The sequence below is a fragment of the Aquarana catesbeiana genome, linkage group LG01 (genome assembly GCF_042186555.1).
Source record: "Aquarana catesbeiana isolate 2022-GZ linkage group LG01, ASM4218655v1, whole genome shotgun sequence".
NCBI lineage: Eukaryota > Metazoa > Chordata > Amphibia > Anura > Ranidae > Aquarana > Aquarana catesbeiana.
The window spans coordinates 544,023,618-544,039,314 of NC_133324.1; the positions used below are offsets into that span (position 1 = coordinate 544,023,618).

Consider the following 15,697-nt stretch of genomic DNA (forward strand, 5'->3'; position numbering starts at 1 on the left):
GCCTCGTTTACATAGGCAAAGTGCTGTTCTGTCTGTGTAGAGAACGATCAGCGGGTGCCGGCGGACATCAGGTCTGCTGGACCTGCTGATAAGCTCCCGCTGTGTAGATTCACAGTGGGAGTGATCTGCCGGCGGTGCGCACTCACGCCCCCCCGGAAGTGCAGGATCACATATGCGCAGCACGGCCACCCTGTAGCAGTAAATGTGCTATAGGGTGGTGGGCAAGTGGTTAAGACAAAAATAAAACTAACAAAAAAAAAAGAAATCACTTCCGAAAAAAATTACAATTATACTACCTCCACCTTCTCTCTTTGGTACCAAACTACTTTGATCGCGTGCTATAAAACATAACTCTCCTTATCCAAGGTTCAACCCCAAAGTGCTCCAGCGGTATTCACCACACACATAACATCCCATGTACACAAAAGGAAAGATGCCTCATTGCGCAGTACATTGGGATAATGTTTAATCAGGTAAAAAATGAATAAAATTATACTCACATTGTTCACAAGCAAATCAAGCTCTGTTTGTATATATGCAGCCTTTCCCCACCACAAAGATGGCCATCGCGTCCCAGCATGCAGCAGCTTCTTGTCGTGAACTCCTCCCTACACCGTTTGGTCAGAGAATGACGTAGTCAGGGGCGTGATTCTCTGACGAAATGGCGATGTATTGCGCAATGAGGCATCTTTCCTTTTGTTTACATGGGATGTTATGTGTGTGGTGAATATCACTGGAGCACTTTGGGGTTGAACCTTAGATAAGGAGAGTTATATCTAAGTTTGCTGTATCCATTACCCAGTCTGCTGCTAGGAATTTATGAAGATTGAGGGGCTTCTGATATACTTCATATGTGCTGATGTGACCTTTGTAATGAGGGTCCATTAAATAGGGTAAGTGGCTGTATTATTGGGTGATGGTGATGGGTCTCCCTATCTTTAGCTTACCAGGGATTGAACCATTATTAAAAAAATAACTATGAATTACAGGCATCTGGTATTACTCCACAGCAAAAAGACGAAGCAAAACAAACAAATTGTTTTATCAGAAGGTCTTGCGCAATGCTTACTTTAAGGAAGGAAAATTCAGGCTGTTATTAAATGCTACATTCAAAGCATTACAGCAGACAGTACAAATCTACTGCTACCAGCAAATCGAGCCATGGCATATCTGAAAATCAAAAAAACATACAAGGAAGGAAGCTGAGGAAGGCTGCACAGGCCCTAGATCTAGATACTACATATGGGAAAGTGCATACCAGAAGAGTGGCTGCAAGAAAAAAGGCTTGAAAGCAGAAATAAGCAAAAGCAGATTTTGAAGTGGTTTTAAAATTGAAGCCTGCTAACAAGCAAGCAGCATCAGGACTGTAAAAAATTATCTCAAAAACTTGATGAGCAAGCATTATAGCTTAACCATGATGATCTTGCAAGTCAAAGTAAAGGAAAATATTCCAGGAACAATCTAAAACCAATAGAAAAACCTTACATAGTTACATAGTAGGTGAAGTTGAAAAAAGACAAAGTCCATCAAGTCCAACCTATGTGTGTGAACCTGCATATCTGATTGAAGATGTTAGAGGTGTAACCATATATCCAGTAAAATATGTTGCCTGAAAGTACTCCTTTTAATGTCAGCCAAGTTAAAAAAGATTTGAATGTTCAGGAAAAAAATCCCTACGTCTCCTAATATTCCCACTGCTAAGATGAGCAACAGGGAAAATCAATGATGTACCAACCCTGCAGAGCAATACAGACAACCATGTTCCATCTCAAACATTGCTGCCGAAAGTAATAAATGCCACCCTTGATTATTAACATTCTAGGTGCCCCTACAAATTAATTTCAGACAATTTAAAAACTGACCACATTAGGCAGGAGAGCTTACCATGGTCAGTCATCTTGCTGTCCTGGGATCTCAGACTCCTCTCCTCCAATGAACAGACTTGTCCTGTCCCCCCCGCACAGCCTTTCACTGGGAAGATCAGTGTGCTGTTACTTCTCCTCCCCCGAGCTCTTATACAGTTGAGATCAGAGGTAGTGTGATCAAAAAGAGGGAAAAAAAAGTATTTATGTTTTTTTTTTTATATCTATACATAAATGTTTGCTTTTCATTTCACTTTCAAACTGAATGGGTTGTTTTACAAGGTGATTGTTTACAATCACGTTAAGGGCAACCAGGAAATGCTATACATGTACATGAAAGTCGAGCCCCACCCACCCTCCACTGCCATATTTGGCACCTTTCAGTGTGCACTAGGGAACTGGCTGTGAAGTCGCAAGGCTTCAGTGCTGGTTTCCCTTAGCCGAGATGGCGGCAGCAGCACCCGAGAGCCGAATGACCAATCGGCTTGGGTGAAGACACCGCTGGTTTCGTGGACAGGTAAGTGTCCTAATATTAAAAGTCAGCAGCTACAGTGTTTGTAGCTGCTGACTTTTATTTTTTTCTGAAGGAGCCTGAAGCTCCTCTTGAAGCATATTGAACCATCCTTGTACACAAAAATTTTCCAAAAAGCATTGGTTACAGATGTGTTTAGTGAAATGTTAAAGATCCTGAGACTTAAATACATTGAGCTAGAGCTGCGCGATTAATAGTTAAGAATCGTTATCGCGATTTTTTTTCCCCCCTTGCGATCTTGACAAAGTATTAACTGATTCTTTCTATGCAGAGAATTCTCTCTGCTCTGCTAAAGCCAACAGCCCTCAAAAGAAAGGAAGAAGAAAAAAAAAAACGGGCAGTCTGCCAAGAATCACAACATTCTTTAGCAGTGAAACTTAAAGCGGGATTCCGGCCACTATAATTTTTTTTTAAAAGTCAGCAGCTACAAACACTGTAGCTGCTGACTTTAAATAAGTAGACTTACCTGTCCTGGGTGCCCGCGATGTCGGCCGCCCGAGGCCGACCCGTCCCTCAGCTCTCGGGTCCCGGCACCGCCATCCTAAGTAAGGGAAACAGGCAGTGGAGCCTTGCGGATTCACTGCCAGTTTCCTACTGCGCACGCGCGAGCGGCGCTCTGTGAATGGCCCCGTGGTTTTCTGGGAACACACACAGTTCCCAGAAGGCAACAGGGCCGCTCAGCTAGGAGCAGAACAAGCCGCGGAATAGGAAGAGGCAGATTAGGAAGACTGCCTAGCAACAAGGGTTCAGGTGAGTTTAAAAAAAAAATTTTTTCAAATGTTTTTTAAATTTTTTTTTAAAGATTTTTCATGCTATTTTCTATTTTTGGGTGGCCCTCCATTTTAAGTATAAACATTGCAACGATTTGTCCTTTAGATCAAAAGAATACACTTTGGTGTGTAAATGAGGGAAGTTTAACCACTCAAACATTTTAAACCTTTTTCTGACATTTGTTGGTTTCAAGTTAAAGTCATTTTTTTTTTTTTGCTAGAAAATTACTTAGAACCTCCAAACATTATATATGTATTTTTTTTAGTAGAGACCCTAGAGAATAAAATGGTGGCTGTTGCAATATTTTATGTCACATTGTATTTGCGCAGCAGTCGTTCAAATGCTATTTTTGGGGAAAAAATTACACTTAAATTAAAAAAAAAAAAAAAACTAACCAGTATTGTTAGCCCAATTTTTTTTGTATAATGTGAAAGATTTTATGCAGTGAGAATAGTGAGAGAATCGTCATCTTTTTATTCTAAGCAAAAAAATTGTAATTCTCATTTTGGCCAGAATAATGCAGCTCTACATTGAGTTAATGTTTTTGAAATTTTACAGAGAATGTCTGAGCATAAATTTGATATGACAGTCCAAACTGATGCGACAAGCGCTCTGACCTTGGAGCACTTCTCAATCAAAAGTTGGACCCCATTCAGAACAATGGAACCATTCTAATCCGTGCGACTTGAGTCATTCTGACTTAGAAAAAGATTCCTGCACTACTTTTAGTCTGACTTTGATACGACCTGCATTGACTTCTGTTAAAGAAGTTGCGTGCAAGTCATTCCGAAGTCACGCTAGGTTCCGGCTTCAAAGTCATGCGACTTTGAAGCTGCCACGGTATGAACCGGGGCTTAATTATAAAGAACGGTGACTAAAGACAAGTGATTATTTTAATGCCCCAAGGAAGAAATATGGCATTTGATTATTAAACCAAGAACAAGAAAGATATTAAAAGGCAGTTACTAAGATTAAATCTTTTTTTGGCGAAAATAATGAACTCTGTATAAAAGTATTTAAAATACAAAAGCATTTTCTATCTAAGGTTCTAGTGCCATTGATCTACTATTTCAAGCATGTATAGGGTGCAAGGCAGGGGTCAGGAATAAGTAAAGCAGCATTCAGTAATACGTAGCAACAAACGCATAGTTCAAGGGTCAGGAGTAAGTAACGTGGAGTCCAGAGGTCAGTAATATGTAGTGCAGATTGCGGGGGTCAGCTGTAACTAATGCACAGTGCAGGGGTCAGGTGTAAGTAATGCATAGTTCAGTTGTATATAACGCACAGTGTAGCGGCAGTCATGAGTAAGTAATGCAGAGTTGAGTTGTATGTAACCTACTACTCACACCTTCCTGCCATGCCCACTGGCTGGAGGTGCACCTCAGGTATCTCTAATGGCCATTGCAGCCTCTCATTAGACAGTTACAATGTAGAACCACCCGCTGTCTGCCATCTTCTTGAGCCGGGCATCTCTATACCCAAGCAACTGTCCTCTGCACAAGACAGTCTAAGACCCAGGGTTCCCTGCTGGTCTGATCTCTGCGCCCCCTTGTCTGCCAATTATCTCTGCACCCTTTGTTCACTTCTGACCTCTACACCACCTCATGCTCTTGATAACCATTGCATTGCTGATTCACCACTGCTCACCCCTTCTACAACATCTCACATCTGCATCCACTGCACCCCCTTAATCATTGCAAATACCGGAACATCTGCACCCCTTCCACCATGTGTGGTGGCCTGTCCAAGCCGCACCCCTAATCCATGTGTCCGGCCCCCTAATCTACATGCAGGGCGCCGGACTCATGGATTCCAAAGGGGTTTTTTTTTAAGCACATGATTAGAACCTGAGGCTCTAATTGGCTTCAAAAAAGGGTGGATTTAGGGTGCAGAGCACTGTGCCTGAGCCCACCCACTTGTAGGACAACAGTAAATTATTATTCGCTATTGTCATCCTGATTCTCCTCCCGGCCAATCAGGAAGCCCCAATTGGCCAGAGAGTCTTGGGACTCCCCGGCCAATCGTGTCTCAGGACACACTTCCTGTTCACCTGAGAGGAGAATGTCTCTCTGTTTGCTGCAGACGATGTATTTGAGAAGTGGTCAGAGCGGCCCAGGCTCTTCCTTCACCCTGCCTCCTAAGGTAAGGCATCTGATTGGCACAATTATGTCCGTCTCCCGCAGGGTGGGGGATGCTCGCCCGTCTCCCGTGGGGGGGTGGGTGGTGTTAGTTTGCCACCCCCCCCACCCAAAAAAAATATTGAGCACCAGCCACCACTGCTGGCACTCACCCTTTCATCGATGCAACCCCTTCCACTGTGTTGCACCCACACTTTCATCTATGCACCCCCTCCACTGTGTTGCACCCACCCTATGCACCCTCTTCCATGTTGCACCCACCTTTTTTCATAGCTCCCAACTGTCCCTGATTTCGAGGGACTGTCCCTGATTTGGAGCAATGTCCCTCTGTCCCTCATTTCTCCTCATTTTGGTCTGATCTATATAGTTGTATATAAAATGTACTTTTTATCTTTCAAAAAGTGTTTCCCAGAGCTAAACCTTTCATCCAAATTTTAAATTGCTGCATTTGTAAATTTTAAAAGCCAATACAGTAAAATCTTGGTTTGAGAGCTTTTTAGCACGACAAGCAAAATGTTTTAATAAATTTTGACTTGATATAAAGCGATGTCTTGCTATACAAGTAGCGTAATGCCACAACTGAGTATAAAACAGAACAGAGGCGTTTCTAAGTGTAGCAATATGGTTACATTAAATAAAGGTACAACATTTAGCAACTCACATTGTTGATGATTAAAACAGGCACATCTAAGTAAGCAGGCATCGGGGTAAAGATGTCCACATTGTCCCTTCCACACTGCACTCCATGAGCGCTTCAAGTCTCGCTTTCAAATCACTCTACTGCAGGGTAGTTCTCCTGGTCACGATTGGACTGACAGCGTTAAGAGTCGTGGGTGCGGAGGATGGTCTATGTGGACAGCTTTACCCCGGATGCCTGCATACTTAGATGTGCCTCTCTTAATCATCAACCATGTGAGTTGCTAAATGTTGTACCTTCATTAAATGTAACCATATTACTACACTTAGAGGCGCCTCTCTTCTCTTTTATACTTTCTAGCTCCTGCTGGATTTTGCTTCTAATCCCCTTGTGGAGGCTTCCATATGTGAACGGACATTTTATGGTTACACAACCTATCACATTACTATAAACTTTTTATATGGACTATAAACTGAAGGATTTATGAATAAATGGTTGTGGAACGAATCATTGGAGTTTCCATTATTTCTTATGGGAAAACTTCTTTTGATATACAAGTGCTTTGGATTACAAGCATGTTTCCGGAACGAATTATGCTCGTAATCCAAGGTTTTACTGTATAAAGGAATAGTAGTGGTAAGAAAAAAAAAAAGCCCTTGTGGATTTAATTAATCTTTTTTGGGGTTAATTCTCCTTTAAGGGGGTGTGGAAGGGGGCGTGTCCTATGCCTGCATACGTTTGCTAATAAGGATGAGCTCAGGCGTGTTCGCACAGCCCACGTGCAGAGCCCGCCAGGAAGTCGTCAATGCGCTGCGCTAACCACAGGCAGTGAGACATTTCCCGATCTCTGCAGCCGCGCATTGGGACAATGTCTCACTGCCTGTAATTAGCGCCGTGCCAACTTCCTGGCGGGCTCAGCATGTGGGCTGTGCGAACCGCCTGAGTTCATCCTTATTTGCTAGTAGGTGTCCCTCATTACCATCTCAAAATGTAACGGGGTGTGTTTTTTATCCACGCACCCCGTTCCACGGTGCTGCTCCCATCCTTTCATCTATGCACCCCCTTCCACAGTGATGCACCCACCCTTTCATCTATGCACCCCCTTCCACAGTGATGCACCCATCCTTTCATCTATGCACCCCCTTCCAAAGTGATGCACCCATCCTTTGATCCATGCACCCCCTTCCACAGTGATGCTCCCATCCTTTGATCCATGCACCCCCTTCCACAGTGATGCACCCACCCTTTCATCTATGCACCCCCTTCCACAGTGATGCACCCATCCTTTCATCTATGCACCCCCTTCCACAGTGATGCACCCATCCTTTCATCTATGCACCCCCTTCCACAGTGATGCTCCCATCCTTTGATCCATGCACCCTCTTCCACAGTGATGCACCCATCCTTTCATCTATGCACCCCCTTCCACAGTGATGCACCCATCCTTTCATCTATGCACCCCCCTCCACAGTGATGCACCCACCCTTTCATCTATGCACCCCCTTCCACAGTGATGCACCCACCCTTTCATCTATGCACCCCCTTCCACAGTGATGCACCCATCCTTTCATCTATGCACCCCCTTCCACAGTGATGCACCCATCCTTTCATCTATGCACCCCCTTCCACAGTGATGCTCCCACCCTTTCATCTATGCACCCCCTTCCACAGTGATGCACCCATCCTTTCATCTATGCACCCCCTTCCACAGTGATGCACCCATCCTTTGATCCATGCACCCCCTTCCACAGTGATGCACCCATCCTTTCATCTATGCACCCTCTTCCACAGTGATGCACCCACCCTTTCATCTATGCACCCCTTTCCACAGTGATGCACCCACCCTTTCATCTATGCACCCCCTTCCACAGTGATGCACCCATCCTTTTAATCTATGCATCCCCTTCCACAGTGATGCACCCACCCTTTCATCTATGCACCCCCTTCCACAGTGATGCTCCCACCCTTTCATCTATGCACCCCCTTCCACGGTGATGCACCCATCCTTTCATCTATGCACCCACTTCCACGGTGATGCTCCCACCCTTTCATCTATGCACCCCCTTCCACAGTGATGCACCCATCCTTTCATCTATGCACCCCCTTCCACAGTGATGCACCCATCCTTTCATCTATGCACCCCCTTCCACAGTGATGCTCCCATCCTTTGATCCATGCACCCCCTTCCACAGTGATGCACCCATCCTTTCATCCATGCACCCCCTTCCACAGTGATGCACCCACCCTTTCATCTATGCACCCCCTTCCACAGTGATGCACCCATCCTTTCATCTATGCACCCCCTTCCACAGTGATGCTCCCACCCTTTCATCTATGCACCCCCTTCCACAGTGATGCAACCACCCTTTCTTCTATGCACCCCCTTCAACAGTAATGCACCCATCCTTTCATCTATGCACCCCCTTCCACAGTGATGCACTCATCCTTTCATCTATGCACCCCCTTCCACAGTGATGCACCCATCCTTTCATCTATGCACCCCCTTCCACAGTGATGCACCCACCCTTTCATCTATGCACCCCCTTCCACAGTGCTGCACCCATCCTTTCATCTATGCACCCCCTTCCACAGTGATGCACCCACCCTTTCATCTATGCACCCCCTTCCACAGTGCTGCACCCATCCTTTCATCTATGCACCCCCTTCCACAGTGATGCACCCATCCTTTCATCTATGCACCCCCTTCCACAGTGATGCTCCCACCCTTTCATCTATGCACCCCCTTCCACAGTGATGCAACCACCCTTTCTTCTATGCACCCCCTTCCACAGTGTTGCACCCATCCTTTCATCTATGCACCCCCTTCCACAGTGATGCACTCATCCTTTCATCTATGCACCCCCTTCCACAGTGATGCACCCATCCTTTCATCTATGCACCCCCTTCCACAGTGATGCACCCACTCTTTCATCTATGCACCCCCTTCCACAGTGATGCACCCACCCTTTCATCTATGCACCCCCTTCCACAGTGATGCACCCATCCTTTGATCCATGCACCCCCATCCACAGTGATGCACCCACCCTTTCATCTATGCACCCCCTTCCACAGTGATGCTCTCACCCTTTCATCTATGCACCCCCTTCCAGTGATGCACCCATCCTTTCATCCATGCACCCCCTTCCACAGTGATGCACCCACTCTTTCATCTATGCACCCCCTTCCACAGTGATGCACACACCCTTTCATCTATGCACCCCCTTACACAGTGATGCACCCATCCTTTGATCCATGCACCCCCTTCCACAATGATGCTCCCAACCTTTCATCTATGCACCCCCTTCCACAGTGATGCTCCCAACCTTTCATCTATGCACCCCCTTCCACAGTGATGCACCCATCCTTTGATCCATGCACCCCCTTCCACAGTGATGCACCCACCCTTTCATCTATGCACCCCCTTCCACAGTGATGCACCCACCCTTTCATCTATGCACCCCCTTCCACAGTGATGCACCCACCCTTTCATCTATGCACCCCCTTCCACAGTGATGCACCCATCCTTTGATCCATGCACCCCGTTCCACAGTGATGCTCCCATCCTTTCATCTATGCACCCCGTTCCACAGTGATGCACCCATCCTTTGATCCATGCACCCCCTTCCACAGTGATGCACCCATCCTTTCATCTATGCACCCCCTTCCACAGAGATGCACCCATCCTTTGATACATGCACCCCCTTCCACAGTGATGCACCCATCCTTTCATCTATGCACCCCCTTCCACAGTGATGCTTCCAACCTTTCATCTATGCACCCCCTTCCACAGTGATGATCCCAACCTTTCATCTATGCACCCCCTTCCACAGTGATGCACCCATCCTTTGATCCATGTACCCCCTTCCACAGTGATGCACCCACCTTTCATCTATGCACCCCCTTCCACAGTGATGCACCCACCCTTTCATCTATGCACCCCGTTCCACAGTGATGCACCCATCCTTTGATCCATGCACCCCCTTCCACAGTGATGCACCCATCCTTTCACCTATGCACCCCCTTCCACAGTGATGCTCCCAACCTTTCATCTATGCACCCCCTTCCACAGTGATGCTCCCAACCTTTCATCTATGCACCCCCTTCCACAGTGATGCACCCATCCTTTGATCCATGCACCCCCTTCCACAGTGATGCACCCATCCTTACATCTATGCGCCCCTTCCACAGTGATGCACCCATCCTTTGATCCATGCACCCCCTTCCACAGTGATGCACCCATCCTTTGATCCATGCACCCCCTTCCACAGTGATGCACCCAACCCATCCTTTGATCCATGCACCCCCTTCCACAGTGATGCACCCATCCTTTGATCCATGCACCCCCTTCCACAGTGATGCACCCACCCTTTCATCTATGCACCCCCTTCCACAGTGATGCACCCACCCTTTCATCTTTCCCCCCTCTTCCACAGTGATGCACCCACCCTTTCATCTATGCACCCCCTTCCACAGTGATGCACCCACCCTTTCATCTATGCACCCCCTTCCACAGTGATGCACCCACCCTTTCATCTATGCACCCCCTTCCACAGTGATGCACCCATCCTTTGATCCATGCACCCCGTTCCACAGTGATGCACCCATCCTTTGATCCATGCACCCCCTTCCACAGTGATGCACCCATCCTTTCATCTATGCACCCCCTTCCACAGTGATGCTTCCAACCTTTCATCTATGCACCCCCTTCCACAGTGATGATCCCAATCTTTCATCTATGCACCCCCTTCCACAGTGATGCACCCATCCTTTGATCCATGTACCCCCTTCCACAGTGATGCACCCACCTTTAATCTATGCACCCCCTTCCACAGTAATGCACCCACCCTTTCATCTATGCACCCCCTTCCACAGTGATGCTCCCATCCTTTCATCTATGCACCCCGTTCCACAGTGATGCACCCATCCTTTGATCCATGCACCCCCTTCCACAGTGATGCACCCATCCTTTTATCTATGCACCCCCTTCCACAGTGATGCTCCCAACCTTTCATCTATGCACCCCCTTCCACAGTGATGCTCCCAACCTTTCATCTATGCACCCCCTTCCACAGTGATGCACCCATCCTTTGATCCATGCACCCCCTTCCACAGTGATGCACCCATCCTTACATCTATGCGCCCCTTCCACAGTGATGCACCCATCCTTTGATCCATGCACCCCCTTCCACAGTGATGCACCCACCCTTTCATCTATGCACCCCCTTCCACAGTGATGCTCCCACCCTTTTATCTATGCACCCCCTTCCACAGTGATGCACCCACCCTTTCATCTATGCACCCCCTTCCACAGTGATGCTCCCATCCTTTCATCTATGCACCCCCTTCCACAGTGATGCACCCCTTTCCACAGTGATGCACCCACCCTTTCATCTATGCACCCCCTTCCACAGTGATGCACCCATCCTTTGATCCATGCACCCCCTTCCACAGTGATGCACCCATCCTTTCATCTATGCACCCCCTTCCACAGTGATGCACCCATCCTTTGATCCATGCACCCCCTTCCACAGTAATGCACCCACCCTTTCATCTATGCACCCCCTTCCACAGTGATGCACCCACCCTTTCATCTATGCACCCCCTTCCACAGTGATGCACCCATCCTTTCATCTATGCACCCCCTTCCACAGTGATGCACCCATCCTTTGATCCATGCACCCCCTTCCACAGTGATGCACCCATCCCTTGATCCATGCACCCCTTTCCACAGTGATGCTCCCATCCTTTGATCCATGCACCCTGTTCCACAGTGATGCTCCCATCCTTTCATCTATGCACCCCGTTCCACAGTGATGCACCCATCCTTTGATCCATACACCCCCTTCCACAGTGATGCACCCATCCTTTCATCTATGCACCCCCTTCCACAGTGATGCTCCCAACCTTTCATCTATGCACCCCCTTCCACAGTGATGCTCCCAACCTTTCATCTGTGCACCCCCTTCCACAGTGATGCACCCATCCTTTGATCCATGTATCCCCTTCCACAGTGATGCACCCACCTTTCATCTATGCACCCCCTTCCACAGTGATGCACCCACCCTTTCATCTATGCACCCCCTTCCACAGTGATGCTCCCATCCTTTCATATATGCACCCCGTTCCACAGTGATGCACCCATCCTTTGATCCATGCACCCCCTTCCACAGCGATGCACCCATCCTTTCATCTATGCACCCCTTTCCACAGTGATGCTCCCATCCTTTCATCTATGCACCCCCTTCCACAGTGATGCTCCCATCCTTTCATCTATGCACCCCCTTCCACAGTGATGCACCCATCCTTTGATCCATGCACCCCCTTCCACAGTGATGCACCCATCCTTTGATCCATGCACCCCTTTCCACAGTGATGCTCCCATCCTTTCATCTATGCACCCCCTTCCACAGTGATGCACCCATCCTTTGATCCATGCACCCCTTTCCACAGTGATGCTCCCATCCTTTGATCCATGCACCCCTTTCCACAGTGATGCACCCATCCTTTGATCCATGCACCCTTTCCACAGTGATGCTCCCATCCTTTGATCCATGCACCCCATTCCACAGTGATGCTCCCATCCTTTCATCTATGCACCCCCTTCCACAGTGATGCACCCATCCTTTGATCCATGTACCCCCTTCCACAGTGATGCACCCACCTTTCATCTATGCACCCCCTTCCACAGTGATGCACCCACCCTTTCATCTATGCACCCCCTTCCACAGTGATGCACCCACCCTTTCATCTATGCACCCCCTTCCACAGTGATGCTCCCATCCTTTCATCTATGCACCCCGTTCCACAGTGATGCACCCATCCTTTGATCCATGCACCCCCTTCCACAGAGATGCACCCATCCTTTGATCCATGCACCCCCTTCCACAGTGATGCACCCATCCTTTCATCTATGCACCCCCTTCCACAGTGATGCTTCCAACCTTTCATCTATGCACCCCCTTCCACAGTGATGATCCCAACCTTTCATCTATGCACCCCCTTCCACAGTGATGCACCCATCCTTTGATCCATGTACCCCCTTCCACAGTGATGCACCCATCCTTTTATCTATGCACCCCCTTCCACAGTGATGCTCCCAACCTTTCATCTATGCACCCCCTTCCACAGTGATGCACCCACCCTTTCATCTATGCACCCCCTTCCACAGTGATGCTCCCATCCTTTCATCTATTCACCCCGTTCCACAGTGATGCACCCATCCTTTTATCTATGCACCCCCTTCCACAGTGATGCTCCCAACCTTTCATCTATGCACCCCCTTCCACAGTGATGCTCCCAACCTTTCATCTATGCACCCCCTTCCACAGTGATGCCCCCATCCTTTGATCCATGCACCCCCTTCCACAGTGATGCACCCATCCTTACATCTATGCGCCCCTTCCACAGTGATGCACCCATCCTTTGATCCATGCACCCCCTTCCACAGTGATGCACCCACCCTTTCATCTATAAACCCCCTTCCACAGTGATGCTCCCACCCTTTCATCTATGCACCCCCTTCCACAGTGATGCACCCACCCTTTCATCTATGCACCCCCTTCCACAGTGATGCTCCCATCCTTTCATCTATGCACCCCCTTCCACAGTGATGCACCCCTTTCCACAGTGATGCACCCACCCTTTCATCTATGCACCCCCTTCCACAGTGATGCACCCATCCTTTGATCCATGCACCCCCTTCCACAGTGATGCACCCATCCTTTCATCTATGCACCCCCTTCCACAGTGATGCACCCATCCTTTTATCCATGCACCCCCTTCCACAGTGATGCACCCGCCCTTTCATCTATGCACCCCCTTCCACAGTGATGCACCCACCCTTTCATCTATGCACCCCCTTCCACAGTGATGCTCCCATCCTTTCATCTATGCACCCCCTTCCACAGTGATGCACCCATCCTTTGATACATGCACCCCTTTCCACAGTGATGCACCCATCCTTTCATCTATGCACCCCCTTCCACAGTGATGCACCCATCCTTTGATCCATGCACCCCCTTCCACAGTGATGCACCCATCCCTTGATCCATGCACCCCTTTCCACAGTGATGCTCCCATCCTTTGATCCATGCACCCCGTTCCACAGTGATGCTCCCATCCTTTCATCTATGCACCCCGTTCCACAGTGATGCACCCATCCTTTGATCCATACACCCCCTTCCACAGTGATGCACCCATCCTTTCATCTATGCACCCCCTTCCACAGTGATGCACCCATCCTTTGATCCATGCACCCCCTTCCACAGTGATGCACCCATCCTTTCATCTATGCACCCCCTTCCACAGTGATGCTCCCAACCTTTCATCTATGCACCCCCTTCCACAGTGATGCTCCCAACCTTTCATCTATGCACCCCCTTCCACAGTGATGCACCCATCCTTTGATCCATGTATCCCCTTCCACAGTGATGCACCCACCTTTCATCTATGCACCCCCTTCCACAGTGATGCACCCACCCTTTCATCTATGCACCCCCTTCCACAGTGATGCTCCCATCCTTTCATATATGCACCCCGTTCCACAGTGATGCACCCATCCTTTGATCCATGCACCCCCTTCCACAGTGATGCACCCATCCTTTCATCTATGCACCCCTTTCCACAGTGATGCTCCCATCCTTTCATCTATGCACCCCCTTCCACAGTGATGCTCCCATCCTTTCATCTATGCACCCCGTTCCACAGTGATGCACCCATCCTTTTATCTATGCACCCCCTTCCACAGTGATGCTCCCAACCTTTCATCTATGCACCCCCTTCCACAGTGATGCTCCCAACCTTTCATCTATGCACCCCCTTCCACAGTGATGCCCCCATCCTTTGATCCATGCACCCCCTTCCACAGTGATGCACCCATCCTTACATCTATGCGCCCCTTCCACAGTGATGCACCCATCCTTTGATCCATGCACCCCCTTCCACAGTGATGCACCCACCCTTTCATCTATAAACCCCCTTCCACAGTGATGCTCCCACCCTTTCATCTATGCACCCCCTTCCACAGTGATGCACCCACCCTTTCATCTATGCACCCCCTTCCACAGTGATGCTCCCATCCTTTCATCTATGCACCCCCTTCCACAGTGATGCACCCCTTTCCACAGTGATGCACCCACCCTTTCATCTATGCACCCCCTTCCACAGTGATGCACCCATCCTTTGATCCATGCACCCCCTTCCACAGTGATGCACCCATCCTTTCATCTACGCACCCCCTTCCACAGTGATGCACCCATCCTTTGATCCATGCACCCCCTTCCACAGTGATGCACCCACCCTTTCATCTATGCACCCCCTTCCACAGTGATGCTCCCATCCTTTCATCTATGCACCCCCTTCCACAGTGATGCACCCATCCTTTGATACATGCACCCCTTTCCACAGTGATGCACCCATCCTTTCATCTATGCACCCCCTTCCACAGTGATGCACCCATCCTTTGATCCATGCACCCCCTTCCACAGTGATGCACCCATCCCTTGATCCATGCACCCCTTTCCACAGTGATGCTCCCATCCTTTGATCCATGCACCCCGTTCCACAGTGATGCTCCCATCCTTTCATCTATGCACCCCGTTCCACAGTGATGCACCCATCCTTTGATCCATACACCCCCTTCCACAGTGATGCACCCATCCTTTCATCTATGCACCCCCTTCCACAGTGATGCACCCATCCTTTGATCCATGCACCCCCTTCCACAGTGATGCACCCATCCTTTCATCTATGCACCCCC

General features: G+C 48.7%; 1 pseudogene; it reads left to right on the plus strand.

Annotated features, from left to right (window-relative positions):
* The first annotated feature begins 559 nt into the window (after positions 1-559).
* Positions 560-1,814, plus strand: LOC141126387 (uncharacterized; annotated as a pseudogene).
* The last annotated feature ends 13,883 nt before the right edge of the window (positions 1,815-15,697 follow it).